The 24,255-nt window shown below is 37.7% G+C and overlaps 1 protein-coding gene across 2 annotated transcripts in view; it reads left to right on the top strand.

The window, feature by feature from the left end:
* MED26 (mediator complex subunit 26) overlaps positions 1–24,255 on the top strand; it is a 111,299-nt gene that overhangs the window by 38,072 nt on the left and 48,972 nt on the right. The window contains exon 1 of one of the 2 annotated variants that reach the window (XM_072601262.1): positions 1–24,255. This exon is cut by the window's left edge and continues 7,194 nt beyond it. The exons of the other annotated variant lie outside the window; for it this stretch is intronic. The gene's annotated coding sequence lies outside the window, so the exon portion shown is untranslated. 2 annotated transcript variants of the gene reach the window in all.

The following is a 24,255-nucleotide window of genomic DNA, read 5'->3' as shown; positions in this document are numbered from 1 at the left end:
GCCACTAGGCTACTTTCATGTGGCAAAGCACCTCATGCTGATGCTTTTCTAGGAGAGATTTCCGAGGTAGAAGGTCCATTGCTCATACAAAAGCTGACTGAAATTTTACAGGTTACATGGCAAGAGGAGGTTATCTCTCAGGAGTTGCAAGGATGCCTCCATTGTCCATCTCTTTAAAAGAGATAAAAGAAACATTGTCCTGTGACAATTATGGGAGCTGGGGAAGGAGGGGTGGTCTCTTTCTTAGTCATTGCTGGCAAGATTCTTGCCAGAGTTCTCCTTAATAGTCTGATCCTTCACCTGGAAGATGGTCAAGCCAGTGTGGATTCAGAAATGGCCGAGGAATAGTTGATATGGTGTTTGCTGCCTGACAACTCCCAGAGAAATGTCAGGAGCAGAACAGATGTCTGTACACAACGTTTGTAGATCTGACCAAGGCTTTTGATACTGTTAGTTGTGTGGGCTTATGGCAAATTATGTCAAAATTCGGTTTCCTGGAAAGTTCATCAGCATTGTACTTCAATTTTATGATTGCATGCTTGCATGGGTTCTAGATAATGGACAATGTTCTCATGCTTTCCCAGTCACCTGTGGAGTGAAACGAGGCTGTGTGCTTGCTCCCATGTATTTTAGCATGGTGTTTTCGGCCATGTTGTCAAATGCTTTCAAAATAACTTTCACTGATGATAAATTCTTCAGCTTGAAAAGGCTACAAAGTGGTGGGAGTGTTGGTGCATGATTTTCTGTTTGCAGATGATTGTATACTCAGTGCCCCCTCTAGAGCTGAGATGCAACAAAGTGTGAATCATTTCTCTGCTGCTTTGCTAATTTTGACCTGACAATTAACACCAAGAAATGTAGGTGCTCTATCAGCTACCACCACACCATCCATACGTAGAACCATCAGTTACAACAATTGGAGAAGTTTTGAATGCTGTGGGTAAGTTCACTTACCTTGGTAATGTGCTCTCTAGGGATGTACACATTGACAATGAGGTTGATGCAGTCATTGCTAGATCTAGCTCAGTGTTTGGGAGGCTCTGATGGAAAGTATGGGAGAGAAGAGGTATTAGACTGACTATTAAACTGAAAGTTTACAGAGCTGTTGTGCTGATGTTGTTATATGCCTGCAAAACATGGGCATTCCACCAGTGCCATGCCAGGAAAATGAATCGCTTCCATTTGATTTGGTCTTGAAGATATGAAAAAGTAGGCATATAGGTTGGTACTTAATGATAGTTTTTTGGTAGTTAGGCTTTTAAAAAAATAATAATCTCAGAATTTGAAAGTTGTAAGAACTTCAGGGATCATCTCTTTAGTTCAACTTCAAAATGAAAGCAATTCTAATTATTTGTTTCTAGAGGCAAGGGGAAGCCATTTGAATTTTTGAGTAGGGAGACTTGTGCTTCTGAAAAATCACTCTGGTGGCTGTCTGGAAGATGAGAGTGTGGAGGGGCTTGAGACAGGGAGAACAGGCTTTTACAGTAGTCCAGGTGAGCAGTGATGAGAGCCTGAACTTGAGTGGTGACTGTGTTGGACAGAGTGGACAGAGAAGGGAGAGCTGGGAGAGGCTTTTTTTTTGTTATTTTAAAAAATTTATTTATTGTATTTATTTTTAGAGTTTGACATTCATTTCCACAAAATTTTGAGTTCCAGTTTTTCTCCCCATATCTCCCCTCCTCCTACCCCATAATAATTTGCATTCTGATTACCCCTTCCCTCAATGTACCCTCCCTTCTCTCACACCCCACCCTTCCCTTATCCCCATCTTCTCTCTTTTCTTGGAGGGCAAGATAAATTTCTATACCCCATCATCTGTGTTTCTTATTTCACAGATATATGCAATAATAATTCTCAACATTTGTTTCTAATACTTTGAATTCCAACTTCTCTCTGGGAGAAGTATTGTGTAAGTAGAAACAACAAGATCATACAAATATAGATTTAGAGTTGGAAGGAAACTTGAAGTCATCTTGTCTGAAACCATCATTGCAGAAGCTGAGGGAGGTAGGGAACAGAATGTATACACGTGAAGATATAGAAGACAATCAAAGTAAATGCATGGCAAGTGCAGGAAGTTACCTGGAGGAGGAGGGAGTACATTCTAGGTATATCGAAGACGATCTGTGAAAAGACTTTGGAAATGGGCAATGGAATGCCTTGTATGAGAAGCAGTAATAAGGCCTGATTTATTGGTCAGTAGGTGTATATGAAGGGGAAGTACAGTAGAACAAGGCCAGAAAGGTAGGCTAGAATTAGATTGTGAAATGCTTTAAGTGACAAATAGTGAAGTTTGTATCTTACCATAGAAGTAGTAGGGAGCCATAGGACTTCTTGAGCAGATACTTGAGTGGCATACTTATTAGGTCTCTTCTTTAGAAAAACCTTGGAAGAATGGCTGCGAGGTAGATGGATTGAAGAGGGAGAAAATTTGAGGCAGGGAGACCAATTAAGTGGCTATTGTAGTAGTCAGGAAAGAGTGAACACTTAGTTCCCAACTTCCCTCCCTCCCCCATCCGTAGGCTAAAAAGATCAGAACCATCTGACATCATTTGTAGTTGACAGAATATGTAACAGTTTGCAATTAGAATTTGCCATTTCTTGATAGAGTTGAAGGAAGTGTGTTTTTAATGTAGTCAGCTGGACCCAACTTTATTATATTTTATCTGATTTTGTTGTCTTTTAGAGTTGTCATGTTATTGTAGTCATTGTATATGTTATCCTGTTTTCTTCTTTGCTTTGCTTTAGTTCATAGGGTTCCCAAAGTAGGTGATACCACCTCCTGGGGTGTGCTGGAACCATCCAGTGGGTCAGTGGTACCCTTGAGTGCAGATGGGGGCATTGAGTAAAAATGAAGGGATTGTGGAAGTATAAGGAAAGAAGAGAAGATGAGAAAATTTTGAAAAACCATTTATGTTTCATTTGTTATGTAGCAGAGTTAAAGTAGTGGTAATTACATTATTTTCCAAATTAACACATAAAATGCAGTTTATAGCATCAGTGATCAAGTCTACTGACAGATCTTAAGCAAGTTTTGGTGGGCGAATGTGTAGCTCATTTTGAGGAAGTCTAGCATGCATTGGCAGGAGCATGTGCGTGTAATGACTTGTTTGTAATATACTATACGGTTATGTGATGCAATATTTTTTAAAAATTATTTTATATTTTCAGTTTTCTACAATCACTTCCATATCTCTTAGATTTTTTCCCCCTTCCCCCCTCCCTCCCCAAGACAGCGCACAGTCTTATATAGGTTCTGGACATACATTTTTATTAAATGCATTTTTACCTTAGTCATGTTGCATAGAAGAATTAAAATGAATGGGAGAAACCATAAAACAAAACAAAACATAACACAAGAGAAAATGATCTGCTTCATTCTGTGATCCAATTCCATAGTTCTTTCCCTGGATATGAAAGGTATTTTGCCTTGAGTCCACTGGGAATTTTTTAGGTCCTTGCATTGCCGTGAAGGACTAAGTCTACTAGAAAACGTCCTTGCACACTGTGGTTGTTGCTGTGTACAAAGTTCTCCTGGTGCTGCTCCTTTCACTTAGCATCAGTTCATATTAGCCCTTCCAAGTCTCTCTGAAGTCTTCCTGTTCATCATTTCTTATAGCACAATAGTATTGCATTACATTCATATACCACAGCTTGTTCAGCCATTCCCCAATTGATAGGCATCTCCCTGATTTCCAGTTTTTGGCCACCATAAAGAGAGCTGCTATAAATATTTTTGTTCATGTTGGGACCCTTTTCCATTTTTATGATCTCTTGGGGATACAGTCCTAGAAGCTGTATTGCTGGGTCAAAGAATATGCACATTTTTGTAGCCCTTTGGGCATAGTTCCAAATGGCCCTCCAGAATGGTTGGATTAGCTCACAGCTCCACCAGCAATGAATTAGTGTTCCACCTCTCCTATATCTTCTCCACCATTTATCATCTTTCTGTTTTGTCATGTTAGCTAATCTGATAGGTATGGTGTGGTTCCTCAGAGTTGTTTTGATTTGCATCTCTCTAATCAATAGTGATTTAGAGCGTTTTTTCATATGACTATAGATAGCTTTAATTTTTTCCTCTGGAAACTGCCTGTTCATATCCTTTGACCGTTTATCAATTAGGGAATGACTTGTATTCTTGTACATTTGACTCAGTTCTCTATATATTTTAGAAATGAGGCCTTTTTCACAGACACTAGTTGCAAAAATTCTTTCCCAGGATTCTGCTTCCCTCCAAATCTTGGTTGCATTGGATTTGTTTATGCAAAAACTTTTCAATTTAATGTAATCAAAATTTTCCATCTTGTACTTCATAATGTTCTCTATCTCTTGTTTGATGAAGATGCATCATTTAAAAAAAAATAGTTTTTGAAGTGATGCAAATTTTTAAGTAACTGTTAAAGTAGATTTCCAGGAGGGTCATCGTAAGTTTTTTCTTTTTTTGAAAAGGGGGCAGTAGACCAGATAAGTTTGGAAATCTCTGCTTTAGTTCCTGTAAATCTTCTCATGTTTCTCCAAGTTCTATAATTTATAATTCCTTATGGTATAGTACTGTGCCATTTGTTCATCAAATACATCTTCTGGTACTCTGAGCAATTTGGTTTCCTCTGTGTAACACTACCCTGCTGGACACCCTTTACAACAATGGCTATACTTTTTCCTCATTACCTCTTTGAACTACTCCCCATGCATGCACTTCCTGGAGAAGTTTGAATACTCTTGATTCTACCATCTCTCATGGGTTCCATTTCTGTGATCAAAATTCTTAAATTCCTTTATCATGTCCTACTGTCTTAGTGCATCACTCCATGTGCCTTCTGCCTCTTAGGCTTATTTATCCTCACTAGGACTTCTAGTTCTTCTTTCCATCCTTTGGTGTTCTTTCAGATCATTGCCCTGGCCCTAACTTCACTTTTCCTTTCTCAGTCTTGATTCTAATTAACCAGTTGAACTTTACACTGCCCAGTATTCTTGAATCCCTTGCTTTCCCTTGTCCTATTGACTCTAGCCATTTGCCAAATCTGGATTACTCTCACCATTCACCTGAAGAGATCTAGAGAGCTAGAGAAAACCATTCAACTGAGCCTGCTAGGTCCACTTCAGATTTATTATCCAAACGCAGTTGGATCCTCATTGCAGCAAGGTAGTCTTTTTACTTCTTCTAAATTGAATCTCTTTCCATTCCCTACACAGATGCTTGAAACTGTTATGTCATTGATCTTCTTTTGAATTGAAGGACAAACCATTTCTCCTCAAGATTTCTGTATCGTTCTTTCCTTTCACCTTCTCAGCTGAGGACATATTCCCTCATACTTTAATATAATGAAATAATAGATGCCCTTTGCCATGAGTTCTGTCTTTTCTCATTCTTTATAGCTTGGAACCCCATGGCATCATCCGTCTCACATATTTGCTTTCAATCTGTGATGAAGAGGTGACATTTATTTTCACCAAGGCCCATCCTTCTACATGTACCCTTGATTTCATCTCCTCAGCCATCTCTTCTCTATCTATAGAATCTTTGGTGTCTGTCTACTATCTCCTTCTCCACTGACTACAAACACTCCCTAAATTTCCTTACCCATTAAAAAACCCTATCACCCTCTAAAGCTATCATTCTATATCTCTTTCATATTTCACAAAATCTCTTTGCATTCCTTACCTCTTCTTGTTCTCTCAGCTGACTTCTTAACTTTCTATAGTTTTGTCTTCTGATCCTGTCTCTGGACTGGAACTACTGGCTCCAAAGTTAACAATGACTTCTTAACTGCCAAATCAGATGGATTTGTTTTCTTCCTTCTTCACTTCTCTGCAGCATTTGACATTACTCATTACTCCTACTTATCTGATGACTCTTCAGTCTCCTTGCTAGTTCATTAACCTTATCCTTTTCCCTAACTATGAGCATACCCCTGAGCTCTCTTAGAGTTTCTCCTGTTATTTTTCTACAGTCTTCTGAGCTGTAGTTGCAAATCTTCAACTTGAACTGGATGTCTTGCACACTTCTTGAACACATGTCCAAAACAGAACTCATCATTTCCCTTTAATCCAGCATTTTCCTAAATTACTTTGTTTCCTTTATAGGGTACCACCCATTCTTTCATCACTAGGTTCACAGCCTTAACCTTATCCTACTTCTCTTTTTTTCCATATATCCAGTTGTCAATTCTTGTCTTTTTTTCTCTGTACAACATCGCTCACATCTCCATTTCCCTCTAATTTATAGGGCCAGTTACCTTAGTTCAGATCCTTATTACCTTTCATCTGGACTCTTAATGGCCTCCTAATTGACCTCTCTGCCTCAAGTCTCTCCTCATGTCCTTTAAAGCCCTTTGCAGCGTTGGCCCCATCCACTTGGCAGCTCTGTTACACACATTTTCCCCATTCTCACTTTGTATGGTCCAGATACACTGACTTTTTCTGTTTTCCTCACAACACACCCTGATCTCACAAAACTGCCTTTGCACCGGCTTTCACAAACCATGCCTGGAATGTACTTAACTTTTCATCCCCATCTCCTAGAATCCCTTACTTCTTTCCCAGACTCATTTTCACTACCTTATATTGAAGTCTTAATTGATTCCTGTAACTCCTGGTGCCCTTCTTCCCAAATGACTTGTATTGTGTAGTATGTATTTACCTGTTGCTTTTCCTGGGTCCTTGATACCTTTTTTTTTTTTTGTCTTTGCATCCCCCAAATCTAGCACAGTGTGTGACACCACCTAAATGGTTATCTATTTATCAGTACTGTGACAAATCTTTTTGTTTTCCTTAGTATTTCTTTTTTGCCCATTATGGCTCATTCTGCAGTTTATCAACCCTGCTGTTGACCTTGTTGTGATTTTTGTCTTTATCGGACTTTCTTATTTGCCCTTGCTTACATCTTCTGACCATGTCTTTTCAAGATGTAAGTTAGTGTGTGTAGCCACATGGTTTCTTTGAACAACTTTCTTTTTTTCTCCTTATTGCACTTGTTTTACTTTGTCTTAGGAATTCCATTCTTGTCCTTCATAGGCTGATTTCCCTTATAGAATTTTAGGTTATTAGATCTTATTATTTTGTACCTACAAAATCTGTTTTTCTGAAAATATTATTGTGCATGAGACATTTCCAGTTACCTTCTCTTGATTGTCACAAAATCTGCGATTGAATGCTCACTCTTACCCTCTGAAGTTTCCATCAAGGTTCTCCAGAATCCAGTTCTTCAATAAGAATAAGTTTTAGAATATCAATTTTCCTCATTGGTTGTTGTTGTTCACTCCTTTCAGTTGTGTTCGATTCTTCATGACCCCATTTGGGGTTTTCTTGGCAAAGATACAGGAGTGGTTTGCCATCTCCTTCTCTGGTTCATTTTACAGATGAGGAACCTGAGGCAAACAGTGCTAAGTAATTTGCCCAGAGGTCTCTCAGCTAGTAAATGTTTGAAGCTGGATTTGAACTCAGAAAGATGAGTTTTCCTAACTCCAGGCTGGAGACTCCATCCACTGCACTACCTGCCTTTTGGTTCTTCTGTTAGTAGTATTGCCTGGTGGATGGAGCTTTGAATGTACAAGGCATGTTTCTGAAGCTGATTAGCTCTGTGACCATGGGAGAATCACCTTACTTTCCTGAGTTTCATTATCTTCCTTTTTAAAAGGTGATAATACCAAAGAGTCTACCTCATGGGTAGTTGTTATTGTGCATATATGGTGCTCATGAAGTGCTTACATGCTAGAAAGTTCTTACACCTTACAGTTTCTGAAAAATGAAATCATTAAGGCAAGCCAAGAAATTATCATTTGCTAACTGATGCCTGGATAATTGGTGTCTCAGGTATAGCTTATTTCCATGCTAGCCTTATGACCTAAACTTCTCATTTGTTTCCTTTCTGTTGGTGTGACCTATAATTTACTCAGATGGTTACTCGTCCCTGCAGTTGACCTTCTCCCATATGTTTTCTACCATGCTTCTACTTTTGGGCTCTAGACGTTTTCATATCAGTATATGTTCTTTTAGTGTGTTATTTATTTACATTATTGTAGTTATTGAACCTATTCTCTTTGTTCTGGTTTCTTTGAGGTGAAACATGGCATAGTGGATAGGGCATTTACACTTTCGAATCTAAAAGGCCTGAATTCAAATCCTACCTCAAATGCTTACTAGATTTATAACTCTTAAACTTTCTGCCTCTATAATCTTGTGTTTGTCTTAAATTTGCTCAATTCATTATTTTACATTAATACTCCATTAATTCATAATGCACAATCTATTCAGTCGTTCTCAAATCAATGGACATTCACTTTGTTTCTAGACTTTTGGTGCCATGAAAAGTGCTGTTGTGACTCTTTTGGTATGTCTTTGGTTCTTCTTTCTCTCTTTGACCTCTTTGGGGTATACATGCACTAATGGTGGAATTAGTGGGTCAGAGGATCAACTTTTTATGCTGTATAAACTTTTCCAGAATACTTGAACCAATTCACTGCTCTTCTAACAGCGTTAATGTTCCTGCCTTCCAGCTTAGCTGTTAATGCTATGGGTGTGAAAGGAAACGTGAGTTATTTTTTTATTGCTCATTTAAAAAAATATATGTATATAAAATATACATGAATACATACACATGTATATACATATTATGTTCATTTCCTTATGTAACAACTTTCTCCCTTCCCCACCCTTAAAGGAGGGAAGGAAAAACAAGTTGTTAAGTGCCTACAATGCACCAGGCATAATGGTAAACGCTTTACAAATATTATCTCCTTTGATCTTCTCAACAACCCTGGGAGGTTAGTGCTATTGTTATATCCTCATTTTACAGTTGAGGAAAAGTGGTAGACAGAGAAAAAGTGACTCACGCAGTAACTTTGCTAGTATGTATTTGAAACCATATTTGAAATCATGACTTCAGACTTTAGGCCCAGCTCCCAATATCCGCTGTGCCTAACTCCCTCAAACTGTCCTCAAACAACCTCCCTTTGTTTTCTCCTTTAGTCAGTATAGATTCTTTATTGCTACCCATTTGAATTATTATAGTAGTCTCCTCATAAGACTCCTCATAGGTCTTAAAGCCTTTCTTCCCCCTTCCAGTCTTCATCTCTTTACATTTCTCTTCCTTGTTTATAATCAGGTCAGTTCACTCCTGTTTAATACATGTCACTAGTGCCCTGTGGCATATATTTTGTGTGGTATTCACCACCCTCTACACCACCCTCTACAATCTTGACATTTTCCTACATCTTTAGTTTTATTTTATACTGTTTTCTTCTACCTTCTTTCCCACCATATCTTAGGATAGGAAGAAGAGATAAGAGTTCTTAGGGAGTTCAGATCTGTTGCCTGCTCTGCCTCTGCTGTTTGAATAGAAACAAGGGAATGAAGGTCAGGGACTCTGAGCTGGGGATGGTATGTGTATATAGATGATATGGAAGAAATATATAAAATAGACTGGGAATAAGAAGCTAAGTAATTTAAGATTATTGTTATTTTCTCACACCTGACCGATATGTCATATTTCTATTGCTGTCCCTACATGCCCATTATTTTTAGGCAAATATTGTTTGAAAATGAATCCAGAACCATATGCACCTGTATTTTGGTGAATTGCACTTTGGATAGCTACTCCACTTTGATGGGAAGAGGTTATTGACTTTTCCTTTTGTAAATCCTAGATAATAAATTTCCAGAGTCTGGGGCTAGCAAACATTAGGAGTTCTTGGGAGGTATATTTTAGTGCAATATGGAAAAATTTTCTAAAAGTTAGAGACATGAAATAGTAAAATAGGTGGCCTTGTAGGGATAATAATAAGTTTTCTTTTTGAAACTACTGTCGCAGAGGCTGAAAAATCATTTGTCATGACTTGACAAGAGCTGGATCCCTGAGAAGTGGTGACCCTTTTGACTTCTTTAGGTCAGGGGTTCTTTGCCTGGGGTCCTTGAACTTTGTTTTAAGAGATATTTCTATAACTTATTTCAAAGTAATTGATTTCCTCTGTAATTCTGTGCATTGAAAAACATTCCTGTGGAGGGGGTCCATAGGTTTCACCAAAGAACCAGGGGGCTGTATGAGTCAAAGCAGTTTAAGAACCTCTGCTCTAGAGCCATAACAACAGCAGTAACATTTATATGTGCGTGCCAGGCACTGTGCTAAGCATTTTACAATTATTAATCTTTTTGATCCTCATAACATCTGAAGGAGGGAGGAGATGCTATTATTATCATTCCCATTTTACAGATGAGGAAACTGAAGCAGAGGTTAAGTGACTTGCCCAGGTCACACAACAAATAAGTGTCTGAGGGAGATTTTTTTTCCTCCAGGCAAACAAATATTTAAGTGCTCCCTATGTGCCAGGCACTGTGCTAAGCACTAGGAATACAAATACAAACAGACACGTAGACTCTCTGCCAAGTGTGGGTTTGAACTTACATCTTCCCGATTGTCTTCACTGTGCCACCTTGCTGCCACATCACCCCTGCATTATCACCTTTGCACAAGTTGTCCTAATGAAATACATCATCCACTCAGTTGCTGAAGTCGTTTTCTTAAAGCATTCCCCTTCTCAATAAACTTTTAGCAGCCCCTCCTATTAGCTTTAGGAATAAATACAAACGCTTTTGTTTTTTTTTTTAAATTTTAAAGCCCTTTATCTTCTGACCCTTGTCTACCTTTAATTACATGTTACTCATGTGTGTGTATGTATATATCCCATATAATTCAGATATTTTGGCCCTGTTCCTGTGCCTCATACAGGACATTCCATCCTCTTACTCAGTGTTCTTGCATAAGTTCTCTATTCCCCATGCCTACAATCTATTCTTTCCTCATTCCTATCTCTTAGAATCCTTGTTTTTCAAAACTCAACTCAAGCATCACCTGACATGGTGAGACAACTCTCTCCATGATGTTGCTGGGTCCTCCACATACCTATAAATATCTTTATGCTTGTGAATATGCAGTACTTTATGGAAAGTAGTAATAACACAAGGATATGGAACTCGGGATTCTGTTCATATTTTGTCCCAGACTTACAATATACTTGTATATATCCATGTCATCTCCCCTGATAGAATGGGAGTTACTTTAGCACAGTGACTATTTCACTTCTTTCTTTGTGTCCCTGGTGCCTAGCTCAGTGCCTGGATGTTTATTGATTAATTCATAAATACAGTTACTAATTTGATTGTCATTTTGATCTAATTCCAGTATCGCATCTTTAAAAAATTTCCATGAAAAAATGCAAGTTTCAGGAGGAAAGTTTTTATGAAATCAATTTACCTTCATCTTGATATTTTAAAAAATGGCCATTTCTTCTTTTAGTTCACTCTTTGAATAACTTTGGCGTTTGAAAGCCAGCATGTTTAGTAATAATAGGGAGGTGCTTATACTGTGCTCCTTATTTTATTTTTCTGAAGTTAATAAGTATCACATAAAATGAGCATCTGTATAAGGTAGAACTGAGTTTCTCTTCACACCAACAGCTCTGCTTATTTCCCTGTTGAATTATTTATATATTTCTGCACCAAACTTTTTGTGTTTGTTGGACCCTCCTTTGTACATTTCAGATAAGAGTGAGATTCATCTGAAACCTTCCCCACCCCTAAAGAGGTGGAATTTGCTATATTTACTCACCTATGGAATAGGAAAAATTCTTGTACCTGTACAGTTATTGTAATCGAAGATTTTTAAAATATTTTAATACTCCAGAAATATAAGACCTTAGGCATGGCCATAAAGGAAAGAATGAGTTCAATCAGTAGATATGTGGAGGGACAGTATTAGAGATATAGTTGATTCCGTATATCACACAGAAGAAGAAATGACTATATTTATATATTCTATGCCATCCCAATTAAATTGATCAAAATACTATTTTTACTGAGTTAGAAAAAAATAGTAACAATTCATTTGGAAACACAAAAGATCAAGAATGTTGAAGGAGCTAATGAAAAAATGTAAATGAAGTGGTTTAGCAGTACCAGAACTTAAACTATGATGTATTAATTATCAAAAATGTCTAGTACTGGCTAAGAAATAGAAAGGTAGATCAGTTGTATAGAATAGACACACAGTTTACAGCAGAAAATTTTACTGTAGTTAACCTTGTGTTTGAAAAGTGTAAAAATTAAGATTTTGGGATAAGAATTCATTATTTGGTTAAAATTGTGGGGGAATCTGAAAAATGATAAGGTAGAAATTGAGCATGGACCAATATCGTTACAAAAGCATTTGAAGAACATGGAACATATTACCTATCAGACTTATAGATAGGCGAACAATTTATGAATAAACAAGAGATGGAGAGCAACGTGGGGTATGAAATAGATAATTTTGATTACATTATAAACGTTTTGTACAAACAAAACAAATGTAACTAAGATCAAAAGGGAAGCAGAAAATAGGGGAAAAGTTTTTATAGACAGTTTCTCAAATATATACAGAACTTTGTCAGATCTATAAGAATATGAATCATTTTCTGATTGATAAATTGTCAAAGACTATAAACAGGCAGCTTTCTGATGAAAAAATCAAAACAATTTGTAGTTACATAAAAATGTTCTAAATCAATATTAATTAGAGAAGTACAAACTAAAAATAACCTTGAGATATCATTTTCTCTGATATTTGTCAGATTGGCTAAAATGATTGAAAATGGAAATCACCAAATGTTGAAGAAATGTGGAAGAATAAGGACATTTATTCACTGTTGTTGGAACTGTGAACTGATTGATCATTTTGGAGAGCAATCTGGAATTATGCCCAGAGATTATTAAACTGCTTATACCCTTTGACCTACCAATACTATTAGTAAGTCTGTTTCCAAAGATGATTACGGAAAAAGGAAAAGAACCTATTTTTTCTAAAATATTTATAGCAGCTCTCTTTGTGGTGGCAAAGAGTTGGAAATTGCAAGAATATCCATCAATGGTGAAACGGCCGAATTGGTTATGATATGATCATGATGGAATACTACTGTGCTGTAAGATATGATGAGCTCAGTGATTTTAAAAAAGTATGGATAGACTTCCATGAAATAAGGGAGAGCAAATAAGCAGAATCGAGAGTATGTTGTATACAGTAACAGCAGTATTGTTTCAAGAGCAACTTTGAGTGACTAAGTTATTTTGATTATTACAAATGCCAAAAATTAATTATAAAATCCTATGAAGGAAGACTGAATCCAGAGAAAGAACTGATGAAAAGAAGTATGTATAGAATGATTTTACTTAGACACACACGCACACTTTTGTCTAATAGCAGTTATCTCTAAGAGGGGTAGAAAAAGGGAAAAAAGAAAGTTACATGTTAACATGTTTACATGTATTTAAAAGAAATAGCAAGTTGTATATGATAGTTTTGCAGTTTCATGTGCAATAATCTTTTTTTTTCCCTCATTCTGTATTGTGGAAATTTTTAAAAAATTTAAATTCAGAATGAAATAAATGAAATTTTAAAAAAAGAAAAAATGTCTAGTGGTCCAGTTTGGTTAGAATACAGAAATACATAAAAAATAACATAATGATTATGAGATATGTCAGTCACTCAAAAAATATTTAGCATTTAGTAAAAAAGAGAAAGAAGAGGACATCTCCCAGTATTTGGGAGATGGGCCATGAAAGATGAACCAGCAAAGGAGACTGAAAAAAGCAGAAAGAGAATCAGGAGAAAATACTATCAGAAAAGACAGATTATCTAGGAGGAAGAGGTTGCACATGCTGTCAAATGCTACAAAAGTCAAGCAGCATGAGAAATGAAAAATTTTCATCAAGAGATTTAGCAGTTAAGAGCTCATTGGTAACAATGGAAAGAGTAGGTTCAGATGAAGGTTAAGGTGGAGTTTGAAAGTGGGACTACAAGGGGCTCTTCAGAAGCAAGAAGAGAGGAAATGGAGAATCAGCCTTTCTGATCATTCCTTTTCACTTTCCTTTGTTGGTTCATCATCCTTTGACTTATATCTTAATTATGAAAGTCCCCTCAAGGGCCCTCTTCTTTTTCTTTTTACTTTATAACAATTAGCTATTTGACTTTAAAGGATTATTATTTTTTAAAGATAGTGTAAACTTTGGCTGCATTTTTGGGTAAGAGGGAAAGAGCCAATTAGGGAAGAGACTGAAGATTAGAAAGAAGGTAAATGATTGAGGTGGCTGACTTCCAGAAGAAACAGAAATAGACTAGATCAAGAGATTAATGTCACAACTGTAGGGCTGTTGGAACTAACACAGAGACTGCCACAAAGGAGGAAAGAATAGGACATATAAAGTGGTTTTGAGGGATAGAATAGGACAGCTATCTCAAATACAGATGGAATAGGCAGAGCAAATGGATCAGATATCTCTAGTCTGTCTAAGATGAGCTGAAAGAGACCTTAAAAATAATTTTGTTTGATCCTGCCCTGTCCCTAATTTACAGATAAGTAAATCATTCCCAAAGAGACAGATGATATGCCCAAAGTTACATAATGGAAGAGGTAAGAACTGAGTTTGATTTCTAGTCCAGAGTTCTTTCTCTTATTCCATTTCACTCAGGAAATTCTTAGTGGTCAGGGACTGTTCCCTTTTTTCCTTAGTATCCCAAACCTAGCAGAACATTTTACACATTGGTGATTAACAAGTGTTTATTAAACTGAACTGAGAAAGAGATCAGGATAAACAACTTCATTTTCTCTGTGTGGGCAGGGGCAAGGAAAGAGGAAGGGTTATGTAGGACACTTGCAAGCAAAAGAGATTTAGTTATGAAGTCAATTAAGAAGAAATAAAAGAAGTGCCCGGGAATAGTAAGGATCCAGTTGAAATTAGATAACAAATGTATAGTGTATGGGCAACGTGGTTTTGTGACTTTTGTGAGGCCGTTCAGTGACCAGCATATGAGTAAATCTTTGTTGTGGTTTAGCAAAGCATGAGCGTCAAAGAACAAGGAATTTTCAAGGTGAAGACAATTTATAGTTCAAATGATCAACCACAAGATAAAAATTGAGAAGGTAAGAAACTGAGGCAAGCACCCAGGTGATGACCTAGGTGAGCATGAAGGACAGTAGTATAATGGCTAGAGTTTGCACTGAGAAAAACATAGGAAGAAAAAAAAGTCACTATGGTCATAGAAAAATTTCAGCGTTTCAAGATCATGGAAGTAGAACACTTGCAGGGGAAGGTACCAAATCAGACAGAAAGGTCAGGGTGTTCTGAGTAGCTATCAACATAAGTGCTGATGTCTTTAAGCTTAAGGGAAAGGGTTGGAGTAGAGAAAAAGACTGAACCAGAAGGGAAAAGGATCTTGTCAGCTCTTACCAGAAGACAATACCAGAATCTGTCTATGTAAGATGGCAATGACAAATGCAGTGAACTGAAAAACAAATACAAATTTTGCTGAAAAATGACGGCAGGAAAAGATCTAGAAGTGACAGTGATGCCTGTCCTCCTCCTATTTGGGGTCAGGGCAGGGGGTGAAAGAGCAGATGACAGAAGATGTGAATAGTACCTAAGAGGGTAGCTAGGGATGGGGGGATGTAGAGATGGGAAAGTATGTAGAGCAGAGGAGCAAGAACCAGGTTTCCACAAGTGAAAGAAAGTGGAAAGAGTATATGTATAAGAGGAAAAGCCTAAAATAATCATTTTGTTAGCAGAAGAGGCTCCATAAGTCACCACAAAGTGACAAGTGACCAGAATTGTAAAAAGGACTTTAGGTTGAAATAGGTAAAAATGACAAACCAGGAAGTAGTAGAAGGGAAAGGAAGTTTTTTTTTGTTTTTTTCTCTGAGTGGCCTAAAGGTGGTTGTTCATTCATTCAGTTACGTCTGACTCTTCATGACCCAGTGGACCATGGCACACCAATATTGTCCATGGGGTCTTCTTGCCAAAAATACTGGAGTGGTTTGCTATGTCCTTCTCCCACGAATTAAGGAGAACAGATTAATATAACTAGTAAATATTTGAGGCCAGTCTTCCTGACTCCAGATCTAGCACTATCCACTGAGCCATCTAGCTGCCTCCATCCTAAGGGTCAGAGGTCTCCTAATCCCCCAAGAGATAGATTTTGTTAGCCATGGAATGGAGATCTATTTGACTGGATCCTGTGATGGTAGAAAATGTCATTAGTTCTCTTCAACTGTAGGGAAGAGGGAATGTTGGCCCTGGTGTCACCAATTAGACTCTTAGACAAATCCTGATCTCAGAAGAAAGGCTGAAGATCTGAATAAAGGTCCTCGAAATTAGAATAAAGTGTCAGAGAAAGATTCTCTTCCATGTCCAGCTCAAGAAAACTGAGGGCAGCTATTGCAACATGGTCCAGCTGTTGAGGCATCTACTCAGTTACTCTATCAAGTTGCTCAGTGTTTCCTTCTATCCCTGCTAAGTCACCCTCTGAAGGTATATGAAAATCAAATGAAGGAACTAGGGTTGTTGGACCCTAGAAAAGAAAAGTGCTGGGGATGGGGAAGAAGAAATAAATTGGATGTGTGTCTTTGAAGAACTATCACATAGAAGGAAGTTGACATCTCTCCTGCTTGGGCCTAGATACAGAACAAGGAGGAAAAGTTTCCTTACAATCAGAGTAATCTAGAAATGCAATGGGAGGTCTTAAGAGATAGAAGGTTTTCCTTTCTCCAAAGGTGTTCAACTGGCAAGCAGAGTTGGGGTTGAGAGGATATATAGGGTATAAGAAGACTTGAGAATTGGTGCTTGTAGTGAGGGCAGTTGGTTGGTTATGAAAGCCTCTGAATGCCAAACGGGTGATTTCATAGTTGATCCTGAAAGTAATAGGGAGCCACTGGAGTTTATTGACTAGGGAGATGACATAGTGAGACTTGGGCATTCGGAACACTGACAGCTGAGTGGAAGATGAATTAAAGAGAGAGCCTTGAGGCAGGAAGACTTTCTATCAGGCTATTGCAGTAGTCCTGGCATGAAGAAATGAGGGCTTACACTACCAGGGTGGTGTCAGTGTGAGGGCAGAAAGGCACATATTTGAGAGGTGTTATCTCTCGATTGGTAGAATTGGTATGTCTTGGCAACGGATTGGATGTGGGGGTGAGAGATAGGGAGGCAGAGGCATTAGCATGAAGTGAAGAGGGCCTGCATCAGGGTTATGGTAGTATCAGAAGAAAGAATGAGGTGTATACAAGAGTATACAAGTAGAATCGACAGGGTTTGGCAATAGATTGGATATGGGGGACGAGAGTGAGGTATCCAGGATTGCTTGGTTGGGTAACTGGGAGGTTTATGAGATAGGCAGTGTGCCATAGTGGATAGAGTGCTGTACTTAGATGTTGGTGTTTAATACCTCTTTTTGATAGCTAAGTCATCTGGTCTGTCTTAGCTTTCTTTTCTTACCTCTCAACATGATTCTAAGGGTCAAATGAGAGAACTTTCAGACTTTCATAATTGGGCAAGCCCTCAAGTGGCCAACTAGTCCAACACATACTTGAAAAAGAATCTCTATAACATACCTGAAAAGTGATCATGTAGCCTTGTCTTGAAGAATTTCCAGCATGGAGGGGAATCCACTTACCCCAGGAAACCCCATCCTACTTTTATTTCTCTTTGGTCTCTTTTGTTGTTGCTTAGTTGAGTCTGACTCTATGACCCCATTTGGGATTTACTTGGCAAAGATACTGGAGTGCTTTGCCATTTCCTTCTTCAGTTCATTTTACAGATGAGGAAACTGAGCGAAACAGGGTTAAGTGACTGCTCAGGGTCACACAGCTAGGAGGCAAGGCCAGATTTGAGCTCCACAAAATTAGTTTTCTTGACTTCAGGCCTGGCACTCTATCCAGATACCACCTAGCTGCCCTTATTGTGTCTCCTTAAGCTAAATGTTCACAGCTCCTCCAGCGCAGCATCAAGCTCAGAGGCCCTTCATTAGCATGTGTCCCCTCCAGAAGGCTCTCTAGTATATCATTGTTCTTTATCAGAACTGAACATAATACTTCAGATGTGATCTGAGTGGGGCATTCATACAAGGAATATGGGACTATTACTTTTTTACTCTTGTAAAATATAGCTTGTGCAGTTTTTATACTACATTAGCTGTGTTTATCAGATAAACTTCTCTCTGACCATGATATCTACTTATGAAATGCCTAGAGAATGAGAGCCAGGCAGAATGTCTCCAGCGTAAGTTTGGAATTTTTAAACTTTTTTTTTCAGTCAGTTAAATGCCTTTTCATTTTTTTCCGTAAGGTAGTAGCAAGCAACTTCTTTTTTTACGTCGCCAGTGTTTCCACCTGAAATGTTCTTACTGTTTCCATTTTATTAAGTGGTCTTCAAAACAAGATAGCACAATTGTGGGTAATATGGTATATGCATACATATCATATGCATATAGGACAATAGGTAAGTTTAGACTATACTATTAACATGTCAGAAGTCTTAATTGGCTCTCACAAGTTGAATTGATTGAATTTTGGCTTATTATTAAATGCAACCTGGCATTGTTTTATAATTTGTACTAAATTGAATTTTGTATCATTCAGTTCCCATTAATCTTGGCATAGAGGTAAGTCCAGGTGAAATGCGATAAAGGCTTGAACTAGGATTTAACATGGTGATAAGTAAGGAGGAAGGGACAGTTGGAGAAATGTTATGAAAGTAGAATCTGCAAGACGTGGTCATTGATGTGATGAGTAAGGAATCCAGGATGACTTAAAAGTTATGAGATTGGGCTGCAGGAAAAATTGTGGTGCTCTGGATACAAATAGGAAGTTTTAAAGATATTTGAAGTTTGGGGGAAATGTAAACATTTCTGTTTTGAACATACTGAGTTTTAGATGCCTATCAAATATGAAATTCAAAATATCCAGTAGCTAGATGGGAGACTGAATCCAGGTGTGATGAGATTGGTAGATCTAGAACTGAACCACTTACAGATGAAATTAAATTCTTAGGAATTGATGAATTCACTTGAAAGAAACATATACTTGTGCACATGTCCTTATATGGGTTAAAAAAGATAATTATATACAAAGTATTTTCCAAACTTTAAAGTATTGTATAAATACCAATTAATGGAAAAAGCATTGGATTTGGAGTTAGGATGTGGGTTCAAATTTATTAATACTAATATTATTAAAATAGAAGTCTTAGGAAATCAGTCACCTCATGCTCGGAGAGTTAAATGACTTGGTTACCTTGCAGGTATTAGAAGCATATTTTGAGGTCAGGATTTGTCAACTCCAAGTCCAGCCCTCCATATGCTATGTCATAATGCTTCTCTTTATAGATCCTCATTAAATTGGAAACTGCCTCAGTCACCAAATGCTTGATATCCTTTCCAAATTGAGATAATGGTAGTCACAGACAACTCTGATTTAGAGTACCCTCGTTTTTGTTTCAGTTTTAGCAGTTGGTTGAGGATTATGAACAGTATCACTGAGAGTATTTTGAAGCAGGAAAATATTGTTTGCCTAAATCTTGGTGAGACACAGTTATCAGAGGTGTAGGATGAAATGAAAAAGATAGCTATAAAAGAATTTAATAACAAATTATTTTCTCTATCGAAGACATGAGATTCTCTGCTTCTGCACTTCTGACATCTACGTTCCCCATCTGTTGCATGATGAAGAGAAAGAGAGAAGAGCAGCTAAGACCAAGTATATCTAGAGGAGTACAAGTTGAATGGGATACAGTTTTTAAAATATTGAGGAATTAACAAAATTCCCAGAAGAGGAGAATATAACAAACAGTTGGTGAGGAAATCACTTACCTTAATGTTAACCCAACAAGCAGAGTGTGGGATGGCAGGAAGAAAAGGGGACTGAAGAAAATACCAATCATATACCTAATTTCCCATTTCTATGAAATGTTTGAAAATAACACATACTCATTAAGGACTTATTGAAATAGAAGATGGTATGAAAAGGAAACAGGCTTTTTTAAAAAATATAAACTGTGTTCTATGATAAACCAGATCTTTACAATTATTAGAGTACAATTGACTCAGAGATGTAGTGGATACAAGATTTCAGTATTAAGTGTAAAAGATGTTTAGTTGAGTAGAACATTTCCTCAATAACACCTTCTATAGTGCTGTCCATGTATATACATAAAATCATTCAGGATTTCTTAGGTTGACTCCTCCCAGTAAAATCTTAGTTCCTTGAGGTCAGGGACGATTCTTCATTTTTACCTGTTTTCTCCGTGCCTACTATGTAGTAAGTGTTGCTTAAATGATTGTTAAATTCGATTATTAATATCAAGTGGTGCATAAAGTGTTTGCTACTGTCATGGATGAGATCAGCGGATCAGGCATCATGAGCCAGACACTGTCTTGGTGCTGGGAATACAAGAAAAAAAAATGAAATTTTTTTCCCTCAGTGACCACATATTTTATCAGTGGAAACATCATTTATATACATAAGGAAATACAAAATATAGAAAGCATCTGAATTTACTAGAAGTGGTAAGGTGCTCTAGGTGTTTTTCTTTGTAGTTAAATTTGTGCTGATAACACTACAAGCCCTCCTAAATGAACTCTGTAGTTATGCGGGTTCGTGATAGCTATCCACATAGTAAAAATCCAAATGAATGAGAAATTATTACTGTATGAACTTAAACAGTCAGATGAACAACTCATAAAGAATATAAATAGAAAATAAAATGTACCCAGAATTGGGCAGGAGGAAGGGAGCTGGCATGATTGGTTCTGAGAAATTATTCAGTGGTTTTAATGCTTCTTGGCTTCTCCCTGCAACATAGGTCCATCTTTTAACACCCATATTTTTACCATTATGGAAAGCATTTTGGAACTCCGCCCCAAAAGTCATTAAATTATTGCCTATTCTTTGATCCATTGATATTCAGGTACTTTGAGGCATTTACCCCAGTGAGGTCAAAGAAAGGGAGAAAGGGATAAACAAATGTTTATCACAGGATGTTTTGGTTGTTGTAGTTAAGGAACTGGATCAAAAATGGGTGCCCACAATTTGGGGAATGGTTGAACAAATTATGATAGGTAAATGTAATGGGATATATTATGCCATAAGAAATGACAAAAGGGATGGATTCAGAGGGAAAGAGGAAGATTGTATGAGCTGATAAAGAATTGCAGTGAGAGTAACTGAAGCAATTCTTAGAATGGCTACAATAATTGTAAAGGAAAACAAGTGTGAAAGACTTAGGAGTTCTTATCAATTGAATATTCATTGATGACTAGGAGAATGATGATGAGACCTGTTTCCTGTCTCTTGGGGTATTGGTGGTGAACTCTATGTATAAAATGAGGCACAGATGTTCAGATTTGAACAACGTGTGGATTTGTTTTGTTTGACCATAGTTATTTGTTACAAATGAAGACTTTTGTGTTTGGAGAGATAGAAGTTGCGCGGGATAGTGATTTTCAAAAAGAAAAAAAGAGCATCAGTGAACTATTGAGAAAAGTTCAGGTTAAAGCAAAAGAAAATTGAGCAGATACAGACGAAACAAAGCAATGTTGGTATTGCTGTGTTAAATTTAATATACAGGGTTATGAATCTACAGCTGGAAGGAAGCTCAAGTCATCTGGTCCAACCTTCTAAAGAAGCTGATGTCCAAGGAAATTAGGTGATTTACCCAGGGTCATATAGTTAGTAATCCTCAGAGAGGGTATTTGAACCTGACTTCTTGTTACTCTACTTCTTGTTATTGTACTTATAAAATAAGCTGTACATAATAGTCATGATTTCATATATGATCCTCATTTACTTTTATATATGGAAATGTTTATTTTTTATGTTGGTCAAGTTCATAATAAAAATGAAAACTTAAAAATCTGTGAGCTTTTTTTGCTGTGTTTTATTTATTTATTTTTTTGATGAGGCTTATGGTGCTGATTTAAGGAATACTACAGTCTCTGATGCATCAAAGTTACATATCATCCAAAGAGCATTGTTTGCTGTAGAATGTTACTATGGCAGAATTTATGGTAAACATGTCTGCAACAAATTACTAATAAGTAATTGTACAGAAAAGGTGGCATAAAGAATATAATCACAGACAAATATAGCAAGCATTAGAGAGACAAGGTAAGGCAACAAACCTTCATTAAATGCTTACCATGTGCCACAGCCTGTGCAAAGGAGGGGAGGGAAGGAAATACAACTGCAGACAAAGACAGTCCCTTCCGTCTTGGAGCTGAAAAGGAGTCTTAGAAGAACGAACACACATGCTTGGTAATGGTGGTGAAGTCTGAAGAGGAAGAAGCAAGGAGGGGAATGAAGCATGGCCAGCCTGGGCCTTGCCCCCAAATGAACGCTATCCCAGGGTGAAAAGGCAGTATACTTCAGGGTGAGAAAATGCATATGTAGAGGATAGCCCCTAAGATGTCAAGCAGCCCTCTTGTGGAAGGTTTATAAGAAGAGAAGGGAAGGAGAAAGGAACAGTAAGTAAGCACTTATATAAGAAGACCTATGTGCCAGGAACTGAGCTATGTGTTCGTCCTTTGTTGCTGAAGAAGACTATGCCATCAGAGAAATGATGACATGACTTGCACTTGACTTTGTTTTGAGTGAGAGAGGGCTGTGCAGGTCACCAGCCTCACTTCTCCTCCAGAGCCATCTGAATCCAGTGACTAGCTATTCATCAGGATGACTGGAGATGACCCAGGGTGAGGCAGTTGGGGTTAAGTGACTTGCCCAAGGTCACACAGCTAGTGAGTATCAAGTGTCTGAGGTGACATTTGAACTCAGGTCCTCCTGACTCCTGCACTGGTGCTCTTTCCACTGCACCACCTAGCTGCCCTTTAAACAAACATTGCATTCATATTTGAACTCAGGACTTTCGGCTCTACTGTTCATTCCCTGTGCTACCTTCTGCTATTATAATTTTAAAATAAACATCTTCCGATAGCTCAAAGTTGTCAGAATTCTTGACTTTGGCTAGAAACATATAGTATTACAGAACAGACCCAGGAAAAGTAGCTGCTGATATGGTTCTGCTCTTATTGAGGGCAGCATAGCGTTAAGGTTATCCTGCTCAATTTGCAGTCCTGGAGACCTGAATTTGAGTCTTCTTCAGCACAGGAATGCTATGTGATCATGGTCAAACTTCTTCACTTCTCAGGACCTCAGTGCTTAGCACAGTTCCTGGCGCAGGAAAGGTATTTAATAATGAATGAATGAAAGAATGAATAAATGAAGCATTGATTTTTTTTCTTCACTTAATAGTATTTTATTTTTTCCACTTGTAAATATAGTATTTAGCACTCATTTTTAAGAGATTTTTGAGTTCCAAATTTTTTCTCCCTCCCCATTCCCCAAGATTGCAAGTAACCTAATATAGGTTATTGTACATGTACAGTCATGTTAGACTTATATGCACATTTGTCATGTTGTGAAAGAAGAATCAGAACAAAAGGGAAAAACTACAAGAGAGAAAAAAAGTGAAAATAGTATGCTTAGATCTGCATTCAGACTCCATAGTTCTTTCTCTGCATGTGGTTAGCATTTTCCATTACAAGTCTTTTGGAATTGTCTAGGATTATTGTATTGCTGAGAAGAGTTAAGTCTGTCATAGTTGATCATCACACAATGTTACTGTTACTGTACAGAGTTCTCCTGGTTCTGTTCACTTCATTCAGCATCAGTTCATTTAAGTCTTTCTGGGTTTTTCTGAAATCTACCTGCTCATCTAAATGAAGCATTCATTAAGCACTTGCTATGGGCAAAGTACCATGCTAACTAAGCACTGGGGATACAAATAGAAAAGTCAGAAAGTGCCTGCTCTCAAGGAGCTCATATGCTAGTTGGGAAACAGAACACTTAGGAGATTTCAGCTGCAAGTCTGATGGAAAAGTCCTGTGGTCCATAGCAACAAAGCAGATGGTGATACCTCTTTTGTAATGTCATTTCTTTCTCTTTAAAAATTTTATTTTTAATTTACAGAATAAAACAAGCATTTTCATAACAATAAAAATACAATTGTACATGAAACTGCAAATCTACTATGCACAACTTGCTATTCCTTTCAAATATACAACAAATTGTAAATTCCCACCTCTCCCCGCCCCATGGCTGCCATTAGACACAAATAGCTGTGTGTGTGTGCGTGTGTGTGTGTGTGTGTGTGTGTGTGTGTGTGTGTGTGTTTCATTAGATATGACTACAACACTGGTTGGAGCAGGTCCAGGCTGCATCTCCACAGGTTTTGTTTTCCAGGAAGATGACTATGGGCACTGGGCTGGAAGCCTTCCTATAATGCTCTTTGATTCAGAGTTCTAGGCAGTTTCCCTTGGGGTCTGAGAGAAGATGGTGGCAGTTTGACTGCTTCAACTAGACTGGAACCACCCTGCCCTATGTGTGTGCAGTCTGCTGGCAGTTG

The sequence above is a fragment of the Notamacropus eugenii genome, chromosome 4 (genome assembly GCF_028372415.1).
Source record: "Notamacropus eugenii isolate mMacEug1 chromosome 4, mMacEug1.pri_v2, whole genome shotgun sequence".
Taxonomy (NCBI): Eukaryota; Metazoa; Chordata; class Mammalia; order Diprotodontia; family Macropodidae; genus Notamacropus; species Notamacropus eugenii.
The sequence above is the reverse complement of the archived record's forward strand: the minus strand, read 5'-3'. Positions and strand labels throughout refer to the sequence as shown.